The 17,920-nt window shown below is 31.3% G+C and overlaps 1 protein-coding gene across 1 annotated transcript in view; it reads left to right on the top strand.

Annotated features, from left to right (window-relative positions):
* The window catches only part of LOC143242293 (serine/threonine-protein kinase ATR-like), an 81,956-nt gene that overhangs the window by 25,905 nt on the left and 38,131 nt on the right, over positions 1 to 17,920 (top strand). The window lies entirely within an intron of this gene.

The raw sequence follows: 17,920 nt of genomic DNA, 5'->3' as shown, positions 1-17,920 counted from the left end.
AAGGAAATATCTGTATATCAGTAAAGAACTCCACTAAACTAGTACTATCCTTTAGAGATTTAAGGAACTATCTGTATACCAGTAAAGAACTCTCCTAAACTAGTACTATCCTTTAGAGATTTAAGGAAATATCTGTATACCAGTAAAGAACTCCACTAAACTAGTGCTATCCTTTAGAGATTTAAGGAAATATCTGTATACCAGTAAAGAACTCCACTAAACTAGTACTATCCTTTAGAGATTTAAGGAAATATCTGTATACCAGTAAAGAACTCCACTAAACTAGTACTATCCTTTAGAGATTTAAAGGAAATATCTGTATACCAGTAAAAGAACTCCACTCAAACTAGTACTATCCTTTAGAGATTTAAGGAAATATCTGTATACCAGTAAAGAACTCCACTAAACTAGTACTACTATCCCTTAGAGATTTAAGGAAATATCTGTATACCAGTAAAGAACTCCACCAAACTAGTACTATCCTTTAGAGATTTAAGGAAATATCTGTATACCAGCAAAGAACTCCACTAAACTAGTACTATCCTTTAGAGATTTAAGGAAATATCTGTATACCAGTAAAGAACTCCACTAAACTAGTACTATCCTTTAGAGATTTAAGGAAATATCTGTATACCAGTAAAGAACCCCACTAAACTAGTACTATCCTTTAGAGATTTAAGGAAATATCTGTATACCAGTAAAGAACTCCACTAAACTAGTACTATCCTTGTAGAGATTTAAGGAAATATCTGTATACCAGTAAAGAACTCCACTAAACTAGTACTATCCTTTAGAGATTTAAGGAAATATCTGTATACCAGTAAAGAACTCCACTAAACTAGTACCATCCTTAGAGATTTAAGGAAATATCTGTATACCAGCAAAGAACCCCACTAAACTAGTACTATCCTTAGAGATTTAAGGAAATATCTGTATACCAGTAAAGAACTCCACTAAACTAGTACTATCCTTAGAGATTTAAGGAAATATCTGTATACCAGTAAAGAACTCCACTAAACTAGTACTATCCTTAGAGATTTAAGGAAATATCTGTATACCAGTAAAGAACTCCACTAAACTAGTACTATCCTTAGAGATTTAAGGAAATATCTGTATACCAGTAAAGAACTCCACTAAACTAGTACTATCCTTAGAGATTTAAGGAAATATCTGTATACCAGTAAAGAACTCCACTAAACTAGTACTATCCTTTAGAGATTTAAGGAAATATCTGTATACCAGTAAAGAACCCACTAAACTAGTACTATCCTTTAGAGATTTAAAGGAAATATCTGTATACCAGTAAAGAACTCCACTAAACTAGTACTATCCTTTAGAGATTTAAGGAAATATCTGTATACCAGTAAAGAACTCCACTAAACTAGTACTATCCTTAGAGATTTAAGGAAATATCTGTATACCAGCAAAGAACTCCACTAAACTAGTACTATCCTTAGAGATTTAAGGAAATATCTGTATACCAGTAAAGAACTCCACTAAACTAGTAGTACTATCCTTTAGAGATTTAAGGAAATATCTGTATACCAGTAAAGAACTCCACTAAACTAGTACTATCCTTTAGAGATTTAAGGAAATATCTGTATACCAGTAAAGAACTCCACTAAACTAGTACTATCCTTTAGAGATTTAAGGAAATATCTGTATACCAGTAAAGAACTCCACTAAACTAGTACTATCCTTTAGAGATTTAAGGAAATATCTGTATACCAGTAAAGAACTCCACTAAACTAGTACTATCCTTTAGAGATTTAAGGAAATATCTGTATACCAGTAAAGAACTCCACTAAACTAGTACTATCCTTTAGAGATTTAAGGAAATATCTGTATACCAGTAAAGAACTCCACTAAACTAGTACTATCCTTTAGAGATTTAAGGAAATATCTGTATACCAGTAAAGAACTCCACTAAACTAGTACTATCCTTTAGAGATTTAAGGAAATATCTGTATACCAGTAAAGAACTCCACTAAACTAGTACTATCCTTTAGAGATTTAAGGAAATATCTGTATACCAGTAAAGAACTCCACTAAACTAGTACTATCCTTTAGAGATTTAAGGAAATATCTGTATACCAGTAAAGAACTCCACTAAACTAGTACTATCCTTTAGAGATTTAAGGAAATATCTGTATACCAGTAAAGAACTCCACTAAACTAGTACTATCCTTTAGAGATTTAAGGAAATATCTGTATACCAGTAAAGAACTCCACTAAACTAGTACTATCCTTTAGAGATTTAAGGAAATATCTGTATACCAGTAAAGAACTCCACTAAACTAGTACTATCCTTTAGAGATTTAAGGAAATATCTGTATACCAGTAAAGAACTCCACTAAACTAGTACTATCCTTTAGAGATTTAAGGAAATATCTGTATACCAGTAAAGAACTCCACTAAACTAGTACTATCCTTTAGAGATTTAAGGAAATATCTGTATACCAGTAAAGAACTCCACTAAACTAGTACTATCCTTTAGAGATTTAAGGAAATATCTGTATACCAGTAAAGAACTCCACTAAACTAGTACTATCCTTTAGAGATTTAAGGAAATATCTGTATACCAGTAAAGAACTCCACTAAACTAGTACTATCCTTTAGAGATTTAAGGAAATATCTGTATACCAGTAAAGAACTCCACTAAACTAGTACTATCCTTTAGAGATTTAAGGAAATATCTGTATACCAGTAAAGAACTCCACTAAACTAGTACTATCCTTTAGAGATTTAAGGAAATATCTGTATACCAGTAAAGAACTCCACTAAACTAGTACTATCCTTTAGAGATTTAAGGAAATATCTGTATACCAGTAAAGAACTCCACTAAACTAGTACTATCCTTTAGAGATTTAAGGAAATATCTGTATACCAGTAAAGAACTCCACTAAACTAGTACTATCCTTTAGAGATTTAAGGAAATATCTGTATACCAGTAAAGAACTCCACTAAACTAGTACTATCCTTTAGAGATTTAAGGAAATATCTGTATACCAGTAAAGAACTCCACTAAACTAGTACTATCCTTTAGAGATTTAAGGAAATATCTGTATACCAGTAAAGAACTCCACTAAACTAGTACTATCCTTTAGAGATTTAAGGAAATATCTGTATACCAGTAAAGAACTCCACTAAACTAGTACTATCCTTTAGAGATTTAAGGAAATATCTGTATACCAGTAAAGAACTCCACTAAACTAGTACTATCCTTTAGAGATTTAAGGAAATATCTGTATACCAGTAAAGAACTCCACTAAACTAGTACTGTCCTTAGAGATTTAAGGAAATATCTGTATACCAGTAAAGAACTCCACTAAACTAGTACTATCCTTTAGAGATTTAAGGAAATATCTGTATACCAGTAAAGAACTCCACTAAACTAGTACTATCCTTTAGAGATTTAAGGAAATATCTGTATACCAGTAAAGAACTCCACTAAACTAGTACTATCCTTTAGAGATTTAAGGAAATATCTGTATACCAGTAAAGAACTCCACTAAACTAGTACTATCCTTTAGAGATTTAAGGAAATATCTGTATACCAGTAAAGAACTCCACTAAACTAGTACTATCCTTTAGAGATTTAAGGAAATATCTGTATACCAGTAAAGAACTCCACTAAACTAGTACTATCCTTTAGAGATTTAAGGAAATATCTGTATACCAGTAAAGAACTCCACTAAACTAGTACTATCCTTTAGAGATTTAAGGAAATATCTGTATACCAGTAAAGAACTCCACTAAACTAGTACTATCCTTTAGAGATTTAAGGAAATATCTGTATACCAGTAAAGAACTCCACTAAACTAGTACTATCCTTTAGAGATTTAAGGAAATATCTGTATACCAGTAAAGAACTCCACTAAACTAGTACTATCCTTTAGAGATTTAAGGAAATATCTGTATACCAGTAAAGAACTCCACTAAACTAGTACTATCCTTTAGAGATTTAAGGAAATATCTGTATACCAGTAAAGAACTCCACTAAACTAGTACTATCCTTAGAGATTTAAGGAAATATCTGTATACCAGTAAAGAACTCCACTAAACTAGTACTATCCTTTAGAGATTTAAGGAAATATCTGTATACCAGTAAAGAACTCCACTAAACTAGTACTATCCTTTAGAGATTTAAGGAAATATCTGTATACCAGTAAAGAACTCCACTAAACTAGTACTATCCTTTAGAGATTTAAGGAAATATCTGTATACCAGTAAAGAACTCCACTAAACTAGTACTATCCTTTAGAGATTTAAGGAAATATCTGTATACCAGTAAAGAACTCCACTAAACTAGTACTATCCTTTAGAGATTTAAGGAAATATCTGTATACCAGTAAAGAACTCCACTAAACTAGTACTATCCTTTAGAGATTTAAGGAAATATCTGTATACCAGTAAAGAACTCCACTAAACTAGTACTATCCTTTAGAGATTTAAGGAAATATCTGTATACCAGTAAAGAACTCCACTAAACTAGTACTATCCTTAGAGATTTAAGGAAATATCTGTATACCAGTAAAGAACTCCACTAAACTAGTACTATCCTTTAGAGATTTAAGGAAATATCTGTATACCAGTAAAGAACTCCACTAAACTAGTACTATCCTTTAGAGATTTAAGGAAATATCTGTATACCAGTAAAGAACTCCACTAAACTAGTACTATCCTTTAGAGATTTAAGGAAATATCTGTATACCAGTAAAGAACTCCACTAAACTAGTACTATCCTTTAGAGATTTAAGGAAATATCTGTATACCAGTAAAGAACTCCACTAAACTAGTACTATCCTTTAGAGATTTAAGGAAATATCTGTATACCAGTAAAGAACTCCACTTAGTACTATCCTTTAGAGATTTAAGGAAATATCTGTATACCAGTAAAGAACTCCACTAAACTAGTACTATCCTTTAGAGATTTAAGGAAATATCTGTATACCAGTAAAGAACTCCACTAAACTAGTACTATCCTTTAGAGATTTAAGGAAATATCTGTATACCAGTAAAGAACTCCACTAAACTAGTACTATCCTTTAGAGATTTAAGGAAATATCTGTATACCAGTAAAGAACTCCACTAAACTAGTACTATCCTTTAGAGATTTAAGGAAATATCTGTATACCAGTAAAGAACTCCACTAAACTAGTACTATCCTTTAGAGATTTAAGGAAATATCTGTATACCAGTAAAGAACTCCACTAAACTAGTACTATCCTTTAGAGATTTAAGGAAATATCTGTATACCAGTAAAGAACTCCACTAAACTAGTACTATCCTTTAGAGATTTAAGGAAATATCTGTATACCAGTAAAGAACTCCACTAAACTAGTACTATCCTTTAGAGATTTAAGGAAATATCTGTATACCAGTAAAGAACTCCACTAAACTAGTACTATCCTTTAGAGATTTAAGGAAATATCTGTATACCAGTAAAGAACTCCACTAAACTAGTACTATCCTTTAGAGATTTAAGGAAATATCTGTATACCAGTAAAGAACTCCACTAAACTAGTACTATCCTTTAGAGATTTAAGGAAATATCTGTATACCAGTAAAGAACTCCACTAAACTAGTACTATCCTTTAGAGATTTAAGGAAATATCTGTATACCAGTAAAGAACTCCACTAAACTAGTACTATCCTTTAGAGATTTAAGGAAATATCTGTATACCAGTAAAGAACTCCACTAAACTAGTACTATCCTTTAGAGATTTAAGGAAATATCTGTATACCAGTAAAGAACTCCACTAAACTAGTACTATCCTTTAGAGATTTAAGGAAATATCTGTATACCAGTAAAGAACTCCACTAAACTAGTACTATCCTTTAGAGATTTAAGGAAATATCTGTATACCAGTAAAGAACTCCACTAAACTAGTACTATCCTTTAGAGATTTAAGGAAATATCTGTATACCAGTAAAGAACTCCACTAAACTAGTACTATCCTTTAGAGATTTAAGGAAATATCTGTATACCAGTAAAGAACTCCACTAAACTAGTACTATCCTTTAGAGATTTAAGGAAATATCTGTATACCAGTAAAGAACTCCACTAAACTAGTACTATCCTTTAGAGATTTAAGGAAATATCTGTATACCAGTAAAGAACTCCACTAAACTAGTACTATCCTTTAGAGATTTAAGGAAATATCTGTATACCAGTAAAGAACTCCACTAAACTAGTACTATCCTTTAGAGATTTAAGGAAATATCTGTATACCAGTAAAGAACTCCACTAAACTAGTACTATCCTTTAGAGATTTAAGGAAATATCTGTATACCAGTAAAGAACTCCACTAAACTAGTACTATCCTTTAGAGATTTAAGGAAATATCTGTATACCAGTAAAGAACTCCACTAAACTAGTACTATCCTTTAGAGATTTAAGGAAATATCTGTATACCAGTAAAGAACTCCACTAAACTAGTACTATCCTTTAGAGATTTAAGGAAATATCTGTATACCAGTAAAGAACTCCACTAAACTAGTACTATCCTTTAGAGATTTAAGGAAATATCTGTATACCAGTAAAGAACTCCACTAAACTAGTACTATCCTTTAGAGATTTAAGGAAATATCTGTATACCAGTAAAGAACTCCACTAAACTAGTACTATCCTTAGAGATTTAAGGAAATATCTGTATACCAGTAAAGAACTCCACTAAACTAGTACTATCCTTTAGAGATTTAAGGAAATATCTGTATACCAGTAAAGAACTCCACTAAACTAGTACTATCCTTTAGAGATTTAAGGAAATATCTGTATACCAGTAAAGAACTCCACTAAACTAGTACTATCCTTTAGAGATTTAAGGAAATATCTGTATACCAGTAAAGAACTCCACTAAACTAGTACTATCCTTTAGAGATTTAAGGAAATATCTGTATACCAGTAAAGAACTCCACTAAACTAGTACTATCCTTTAGAGATTTAAGGAAATATCTGTATACCAGTAAAGAACTCCACTAAACTAGTACTATCCTTTAGAGATTTAAGGAAATATCTGTATACCAGTAAAGAACTCCACTAAACTAGTACTATCCTTTAGAGATTTAAGGAAATATCTGTATACCAGTAAAGAACTCCACTAAACTAGTACTATCCTTTAGAGATTTAAGGAAATATCTGTATACCAGTAAAGAACTCCACTAAACTAGTACTATCCTTTAGAGATTTAAGGAAATATCTGTATACCAGTAAAGAACTCCACTAAACTAGTACTATCCTTTAGAGATTTAAGGAAATATCTGTATACCAGTAAAGAACTCCACTAAACTAGTACTATCCTTAGAGATTTAAGGAAATATCTGTATACCAGTAAAGAACTCCACTAAACTAGTACTATCCTTTAGAGATTTAAGGAAATATCTGTATACCAGTAAAGAACTCCACTAAACTAGTACTATCCTTTAGAGATTTAAGGAAATATCTGTATACCAGTAAAGAACTCCACTAAACTAGTACTATCCTTTAGAGATTTAAGGAAATATCTGTATACCAGTAAAGAACTCCACTAAACTAGTACTATCCTTTAGAGATTTAAGGAAATATCTGTATACCAGTAAAGAACTCCACTAAACTAGTACTATCCTTTAGAGATTTAAGGAAATATCTGTATACCAGTAAAGAACTCCACTAAACTAGTACTATCCTTTAGAGATTTAAGGAAATATCTGTATACCAGTAAAGAACTCCACTAAACTAGTACTATCCTTTAGAGATTTAAGGAAATATCTGTATACCAGTAAAGAACTCCACTAAACTAGTACTATCCTTTAGAGATTTAAGGAAATATCTGTATACCAGTAAAGAACTCCACTAAACTAGTACTATCCTTTAGAGATTTAAGGAAATATCTGTATACCAGTAAAGAACTCCACTAAACTAGTACTATCCTTTAGAGATTTAAGGAAATATCTGTATACCAGTAAAGAACTCCACTAAACTAGTACTATCCTTTAGAGATTTAAGGAAATATCTGTATACCAGTAAAGAACTCCACTAAACTAGTACTATCCTTTAGAGATTTAAGGAAATATCTGTATACCAGTAAAGAACTCCACTAAACTAGTACTATCCTTAGAGATTTAAGAAAATATCTGTATACCAGTAAAGAACTCCACTAAACTAGTACTATCCTTTAGAGATTTAAGGAAATATCTGTATACCAGTAAAGAACTCCACTAAACTAGTACTATCCTTTAGAGATTTAAGGAAATATCTGTATACCAGTAAAGAACTCCACTAAACTAGTACTATCCTTTAGAGATTTAAGGAAATATCTGTATACCAGTAAAGAACTCCACTAAACTAGTACTATCCTTTAGAGATTTAAGGAAATATCTGTATACCAGTAAAGAACTCCACTAAACTAGTACTATCCTTTAGAGATTTAAGGAAATATCTGTATACCAGTAAAGAACTCCACTAAACTAGTACTATCCTTTAGAGATTTAAGGAAATATCTGTATACCAGTAAAGAACTCCACTAAACTAGTACTATCCTTTAGAGATTTAAGGAAATATCTGTATACCAGTAAAGAACTCCACTAAACTAGTACTATCCTTTAGAGATTTAAGGAAATATCTGTATACCAGTAAAGAACTCCACTAAACTAGTACTATCCTTTAGAGATTTAAGGAAATATCTGTATACCAGTAAAGAACTCCACTAAACTAGTACTATCCTTAGAGATTTAAGGAAATATCTGTATACCAGTAAAGAACTCCACTAAACTAGTACTATCCTTTAGAGATTTAAGGAAATATCTGTATACCAGTAAAGAACTCCACTAAACTAGTACTATCCTTTAGAGATTTAAGGAAATATCTGTATACCAGTAAAGAACTCCACTAAACTAGTACTATCCTTTAGAGATTTAAGGAAATATCTGTATACCAGTAAAGAACTCCACTAAACTAGTACTATCCTTTAGAGATTTAAGGAAATATCTGTATACCAGTAAAGAACTCCACTAAACTAGTACTATCCTTAGAGATTTAAGGAAATATCTGTATACCAGTAAAGAACTCCACTAAACTAGTACTATCCTTTAGAGATTTAAGGAAATATCTGTATACCAGTAAAGAACTCCACTAAACTAGTACTATCCTTTAGAGATTTAAGGAAATATCTGTATACCAGTAAAGAACTCCACTAAACTAGTACTATCCTTTAGAGATTTAAGGAAATATCTGTATACCAGTAAAGAACTCCACTAAACTAGTACTATCCTTAGAGATTTAAGGAAATATCTGTATACCAGTAAAGAACTCCACTAAACTAGTACTATCCTTTAGAGATTTAAGGAAATATCTGTATACCAGTAAAGAACTCCACTAAACTAGTACTATCCTTTAGAGATTTAAGGAAATATCTGTATACCAGTAAAGAACTCCACTAAACTAGTACTATCCTTTAGAGATTTAAGGAAATATCTGTATACCAGTAAAGAACTCCACTAAACTAGTACTATCCTTTAGAGATTTAAGGAAATATCTGTATACCAGTAAAGAACTCCACTAAACTAGTACTATCCTTTAGAGATTTAAGGAAATATCTGTATACCAGTAAAGAACTCCACTAAACTAGTACTATCCTTTAGAGATTTAAGGAAATATCTGTATACCAGTAAAGAACTCCACTAAACTAGTACTATCCTTTAGAGATTTAAGGAAATATCTGTATACCAGTAAAGAACTCCACTAAACTAGTACTATCCTTTAGAGATTTAAGGAAATATCTGTATACCAGTAAAGAACTCCACTAAACTAGTACTATCCTTTAGAGATTTAAGGAAATATCTGTATACCAGTAAAGAACTCCACTAAACTAGTACTATCCTTTAGAGATTTAAGGAAATATCTGTATACCAGTAAAGAACTCCACTAAACTAGTACTATCCTTTAGAGATTTAAGGAAATATCTGTATACCAGTAAAGAACTCCACTAAACTAGTACTATCCTTTAGAGATTTAAGGAAATATCTGTATACCAGTAAAGAACTCCACTAAACTAGTACTATCCTTTAGAGATTTAAGGAAATATCTGTATACCAGTAAAGAACTCCACTAAACTAGTACTATCCTTTAGAGATTTAAGGAAATATCTGTATACCAGTAAAGAACTCCACTAAACTAGTACTATCCTTTAGAGATTTAAGGAAATATCTGTATACCAGTAAAGAACTCCACTAAACTAGTACTATCCTTTAGAGATTTAAGGAAATATCTGTATACCAGTAAAGAACTCCACTAAACTAGTACTATCCTTTAGAGATTTAAGGAAATATCTGTATACCAGTAAAGAACTCCACTAAACTAGTACTATCCTTTAGAGATTTAAGGAAATATCTGTATACCAGTAAAGAACTCCACTAAACTAGTACTATCCTTTAGAGATTTAAGGAAATATCTGTATACCAGTAAAGAACTCCACTAAACTAGTACTATCCTTTAGAGATTTAAGGAAATATCTGTATACCAGTAAAGAACTCCACTAAACTAGTACTATCCTTTAGAGATTTAAGGAAATATCTGTATACCAGTAAAGAACTCCACTAAACTAGTACTATCCTTTAGAGATTTAAGGAAATATCTGTATACCAGTAAAGAACTCCACTAAACTAGTACTATCCTTTAGAGATTTAAGGAAATATCTGTATACCAGTAAAGAACTCCACTAAACTAGTACTATCCTTTAGAGATTTAAGGAAATATCTGTATACCAGTAAAGAACTCCACTAAACTAGTACTATCCTTTAGAGATTTAAGGAAATATCTGTATACCAGTAAAGAACTCCACTAAACTAGTACTGTCCTTAGAGATTTAAGGAAATATCTGTATACCAGTAAAGAACTCCACTAAACTAGTACTATCCTTTAGAGATTTAAGGAAATATCTGTATACCAGTAAAGAACTCCACTAAACTAGTACTATCCTTTAGAGATTTAAGGAAATATCTGTATACCAGTAAAGAACTCCACTAAACTAGTACTATCCTTTAGAGATTTAAGGAAATATCTGTATACCAGTAAAGAACTCCACTAAACTAGTACTATCCTTTAGAGATTTAAGGAAATATCTGTATACCAGTAAAGAACTCCACTAAACTAGTACTATCCTTTAGAGATTTAAGGAAATATCTGTATACCAGTAAAGAACTCCACTAAACTAGTACTATCCTTTAGAGATTTAAGGAAATATCTGTATACCAGTAAAGAACTCCACTAAACTAGTACTATCCTTTAGAGATTTAAGGAAATATCTGTATACCAGTAAAGAACTCCACTAAACTAGTACTATCCTTTAGAGATTTAAGGAAATATCTGTATACCAGTAAAGAACTCCACTAAACTAGTACTATCCTTTAGAGATTTAAGGAAATATCTGTATACCAGTAAAGAACTCCACTAAACTAGTACTATCCTTTAGAGATTTAAGGAAATATCTGTATACCAGTAAAGAACTCCACTAAACTAGTACTGTCCTTAGAGATTTAAGAAAATATCTGTATACCAGTAAAGAACTCCACTAAACTAGTACTATCCTTTAGAGATTTAAGGAAATATCTGTATACCAGTAAAGAACTCCACTAAACTAGTACTATCCTTTAGAGATTTAAGGAAATATCTGTATACCAGTAAAGAACTCCACTAAACTAGTACTATCCTTTAGAGATTTAAGGAAATATCTGTATACCAGTAAAGAACTCCACTAAACTAGTACTATCCTTTAGAGATTTAAGGAAATATCTGTATACCAGTAAAGAACTCCACTAAACTAGTACTATCCTTTAGAGATTTAAGGAAATATCTGTATACCAGTAAAGAACTCCACTAAACTAGTACTATCCTTTAGAGATTTAAGGAAATATCTGTATACCAGTAAAGAACTCCACTAAACTAGTACTATCCTTTAGAGATTTAAGGAAATATCTGTATACCAGTAAAGAACTCCACTAAACTAGTACTATCCTTTAGAGATTTAAGGAAATATCTGTATACCAGTAAAGAACTCCACTAAACTAGTACTATCCTTTAGAGATTTAAGGAAATATCTGTATACCAGTAAAGAACTCCACTAAACTAGTACTATCCTTTAGAGATTTAAGGAAATATCTGTATACCAGTAAAGAACTCCACTAAACTAGTACTATCCTTTAGAGATTTAAGGAAATATCTGTATACCAGTAAAGAACTCCACTAAACTAGTACTATCCTTTAGAGATTTAAGGAAATATCTGTATACCAGTAAAGAACTCCACTAAACTAGTACTATCCTTTAGAGATTTAAGGAAATATCTGTATACCAGTAAAGAACTCCACTAAACTAGTACTATCCTTAGAGATTTAAGGAAATATCTGTATACCAGTAAAGAACTCCACTAAACTAGTACTATCCTTTAGAGATTTAAGGAAATATCTGTATACCAGTAAAGAACTCCACTAAACTAGTACTATCCTTTAGAGATTTAAGGAAATATCTGTATACCAGTAAAGAACTCCACTAAACTAGTACTATCCTTTAGAGATTTAAGGAAATATCTGTATACCAGTAAAGAACTCCACTAAACTAGTACTATCCTTTAGAGATTTAAGGAAATATCTGTATACCAGTAAAGAACTCCACTAAACTAGTACTATCCTTTAGAGATTTAAGGAAATATCTGTATACCAGTAAAGAACTCCACTAAACTAGTACTGTCCTTAGAGATTTAAGAAAATATCTGTATACCAGTAAAGAACTCCACTAAACTAGTACTATCCTTTAGAGATTTAAGGAAATATCTGTATACCAGTAAAGAACTCCACTAAACTAGTACTATCCTTTAGAGATTTAAGGAAATATCTGTATACCAGTAAAGAACTCCACTAAACTAGTACTATCCTTTAGAGATTTAAGGAAATATCTGTATACCAGTAAAGAACTCCACTAAACTAGTACTATCCTTTAGAGATTTAAGGAAATATCTGTATACCAGTAAAGAACTCCACTAAACTAGTACTATCCTTTAGAGATTTAAGGAAATATCTGTATACCAGTAAAGAACTCCACTAAACTAGTACTATCCTTTAGAGATTTAAGGAAATATCTGTATACCAGTAAAGAACTCCACTAAACTAGTACTATCCTTTAGAGATTTAAGGAAATATCTGTATACCAGTAAAGAACTCCACTAAACTAGTACTATCCTTTAGAGATTTAAGGAAATATCTGTATACCAGTAAAGAACTCCACTAAACTAGTACTATCCTTTAGAGATTTAAGGAAATATCTGTATACCAGTAAAGAACTCCACTAAACTAGTACTATCCTTTAGAGATTTAAGGAAATATCTGTATACCAGTAAAGAACTCCACTAAACTAGTACTGTCCTTAGAGATTTAAGGAAATATCTGTATACCAGTAAAGAACTCCACTAAACTAGTACTATCCTTTAGAGATTTAAGGAAATATCTGTATACCAGTAAAGAACTCCACTAAACTAGTACTATCCTTTAGAGATTTAAGGAAATATCTGTATACCAGTAAAGAACTCCACTAAACTAGTACTATCCTTTAGAGATTTAAGGAAATATCTGTATACCAGTAAAGAACTCCACTAAACTAGTACTATCCTTTAGAGATTTAAGGAAATATCTGTATACCAGTAAAGAACTCCACTAAACTAGTACTATCCTTTAGAGATTTAAGGAAATATCTGTATACCAGTAAAGAACTCCACTAAACTAGTACTATCCTTTAGAGATTTAAGGAAATATCTGTATACCAGTAAAGAACTCCACTAAACTAGTACTATCCTTTAGAGATTTAAGGAAATATCTGTATACCAGTAAAGAACTCCACTAAACTAGTACTATCCTTAGAGATTTAAGGAAATATCTGTATACCAGTAAAGAACTCCACTAAACTAGTACTATCCTTTAGAGATTTAAGGAAATATCTGTATACCAGTAAAGAACTCCACTAAACTAGTACTATCCTTTAGAGATTTAAGGAAATATCTGTATACCAGTAAAGAACTCCACTAAACTAGTACTATCCTTTAGAGATTTAAGGAAATATCTGTATACCAGTAAAGAACTCCACTAAACTAGTACTATCCTTTAGAGATTTAAGGAAATATCTGTATACCAGTAAAGAACTCCACTAAACTAGTACTATCCTTTAGAGATTTAAGGAAATATCTGTATACCAGTAAAGAACTCCACTAAACTAGTACTATCCTTTAGAGATTTAAGGAAATATCTGTATACCAGTAAAGAACTCCACTAAACTAGTACTATCCTTTAGAGATTTAAGGAAATATCTGTATACCAGTAAAGAACTCCACTAAACTAGTACTATCCTTTAGAGATTTAAGGAAATATCTGTATACCAGTAAAGAACTCCACTAAACTAGTACTATCCTTTAGAGATTTAAGGAAATATCTGTATACCAGTAAAGAACTCCACTAAACTAGTACTATCCTTTAGAGATTTAAGGAAATATCTGTATACCAGTAAAGAACTCCACTAAACTAGTACTATCCTTTAGAGATTTAAGGAAATATCTGTATACCAGTAAAGAACTCCACTAAACTAGTACTATCCTTTAGAGATTTAAGGAAATATCTGTATACCAGTAAAGAACTCCACTAAACTAGTACTATCCTTTAGAGATTTAAGGAAATATCTGTATACCAGTAAAGAACTCCACTAAACTAGTACTATCCTTTAGAGATTTAAGGAAATATCTGTATACCAGTAAAGAACTCCACTAAACTAGTACTATCCTTTAGAGATTTAAGGAAATATCTGTATACCAGTAAAGAACTCCACTAAACTAGTACTATCCTTTAGAGATTTAAGGAAATATCTGTATACCAGTAAAGAACTCCACTAAACTAGTACTATCCTTTAGAGATTTAAGGAAATATCTGTATACCAGTAAAGAACTCCACTAAACTAGTACTATCCTTTAGAGATTTAAGGAAATATCTGTATACCAGTAAAGAACTCCACTAAACTAGTACTATCCTTTAGAGATTTAAGGAAATATCTGTATACCAGTAAAGAACTCCACTAAACTAGTACTATCCTTTAGAGATTTAAGGAAATATCTGTATACCAGTAAAGAACTCCACTAAACTAGTACTATCCTTAGAGATTTAAGGAAATATCTGTATACCAGTAAAGAACTCCACTAAACTAGTACTATCCTTTAGAGATTTAAGGAAATATCTGTATACCAGTAAAGAACTCCACTAAACTAGTACTATCCTTAGAGATTTAAGGAAATATCTGTATACCAGTAAAGAACTCCACTAAACTAGTACTATCCTTTAGAGATTTAAGGAAATATCTGTATACCAGTAAAGAACTCCACTAAACTAGTACTATCCTTTAGAGATTTAAGGAAATATCTGTATACCAGTAAAGAACTCCACTAAACTAGTACTATCCTTTAGAGATTTAAGGAAATATCTGTATACCAGTAAAGAACTCCACTAAACTAGTACTATCCTTTAGAGATTTAAGGAAATATCTGTATACCAGTAAAGAACTCCACTAAACTAGTACTATCCTTTAGAGATTTAAGGAAATATCTGTATACCAGTAAAGAACTCCACTAAACTAGTACTATCCTTTAGAGATTTAAGGAAATATCTGTATACCAGTAAAGAACTCCACTAAACTAGTACTATCCTTTAGAGATTTAAGGAAATATCTGTATACCAGTAAAGAACTCCACTAAACTAGTACTATCCTTTAGAGATTTAAGGAAATATCTGTATACCAGTAAAGAACTCCACTAAACTAGTACTATCCTTTAGAGATTTAAGGAAATATCTGTATACCAGTAAAGAACTCCACTAAACTAGTACTATCCTTTAGAGATTTAAGGAAATATCTGTATACCAGTAAAGAACTCCACTAAACTAGTACTATCCTTTAGAGATTTAAGGAAATATCTGTATACCAGTAAAGAACTCCACTAAACTAGTACTATCCTTTAGAGATTTAAGGAAATATCTGTATACCAGTAAAGAACTCCACTAAACTAGTACTATCCTTTAGAGATTTAAGGAAATATCTGTATACCAGTAAAGAACTCCACTAAACTAGTACTATCCTTAGAGATTTAAGGAAATATCTGTATACCAGTAAAGAACTCCACTAAACTAGTACTATCCTTTAGAGATTTAAGGAAATATCTGTATACCAGTAAAGAACTCCACTAAACTAGTACTATCCTTTAGAGATTTAAGGAAATATCTGTATACCAGTAAAGAACTCCACTAAACTAGTACTATCCTTTAGAGATTTAAGGAAATATCTGTATACCAGTAAAGAACTCCACTAAACTAGTACTATCCTTTAGAGATTTAAGGAAATATCTGTATACCAGTAAAGAACTCCACTAAACTAGTACTATCCTTTAGAGATTTAAGGAAATATCTGTATACCAGTAAAGAACTCCACTAAACTAGTACTATCCTTTAGAGATTTAAGGAAATATCTGTATACCAGTAAAGAACTCCACTAAACTAGTACTATCCTTTAGAGATTTAAGGAAATATCTGTATACCAGTAAAGAACTCCACTAAACTAGTACTATCCTTTAGAGATTTAAGGAAATATCTGTATACCAGTAAAGAACTCCACTAAACTAGTACTGTCCTTAGAGATTTAAGGAAATATCTGTATACCAGTAAAGAACTCCACTAAACTAGTACTATCCTTTAGAGATTTAAGGAAATATCTGTATACCAGTAAAGAACTCCACTAAACTAGTACTATCCTTTAGAGATTTAAGGAAATATCTGTATACCAGTAAAGAACTCCACTAAACTAGTACTATCCTTTAGAGATTTAAGGAAATATCTGTATACCAGTAAAGAACTCCACTAAACTAGTACTATCCTTTAGAGATTTAAGGAAATATCTGTATACCAGTAAAGAACTCCACTAAACTAGTACTATCCTTTAGAGATTTAAGGAAATATCTGTATACCAGTAAAGAACTCCACTAAACTAGTACTATCCTTTAGAGATTTAAGGAAATATCTGTATACCAGTAAAGAACTCCACTAAACTAGTACTATCCTTTAGAGATTTAAGGAAATATCTGTATACCAGTAAAGAACTCCACTAAACTAGTACTGTCCTTAGAGATTTAAGGAAATATCTGTATACCAGTAAAGAACTCCACTAAACTAGTACTATCCTTTAGAGATTTAAGGAAATATCTGTATACCAGTAAAGAACTCCACTAAACTAGTACTATCCTTTAGAGATTTAAGGAAATATCTGTATACCAGTAAAGAACTCCACTAAACTAGTACTATCCTTTAGAGATTTAAGGAAATATCTGTATACCAGTAAAGAACTCCACTAAACTAGTACTATCCTTTAGAGATTTAAGGAAATATCTGTATACCAGTAAAGAACTCCACTAAACTAGTACTATCCTTTAGAGATTTAAGGAAATATCTGTATACCAGTAAAGAACTCCACTAAACTAGTACTATCCTTTAGAGATTTAAGGAAATATCTGTATACCAGTAAAGAACTCCACTAAACTAGTACTATCCTTTAGAGATTTAAGGAAATATCTGTATACCAGTAAAGAACTCCACTAAACTAGTACTATCCTTTAGAGATTTAAGGAAATATCTGTATACCAGTAAAGAACTCCACTAAACTAGTACTATCCTTTAGAGATTTAAGGAAATATCTGTATACCAGTAAAGAACTCCACTAAACTAGTACTATCCTTAGAGATTTAAGGAAATATCTGTATACCAGTAAAGAACTCCACTAAACTAGTACTATCCTTTAGAGATTTAAGGAAATATCTGTATACCAGTAAAGAACTCCACTAAACTAGTACTATCCTTTAGAGATTTAAGGAAATA

Source organism: Tachypleus tridentatus, unplaced genomic scaffold (assembly GCF_004210375.1).
Source record: "Tachypleus tridentatus isolate NWPU-2018 unplaced genomic scaffold, ASM421037v1 Hic_cluster_2, whole genome shotgun sequence".
NCBI classification, from domain to species: Eukaryota; Metazoa; Arthropoda; class Merostomata; order Xiphosura; family Limulidae; genus Tachypleus; species Tachypleus tridentatus.
Note: the sequence above shows the minus strand (reverse complement) of the source record. Positions and strands in the feature narration are given on the sequence as shown.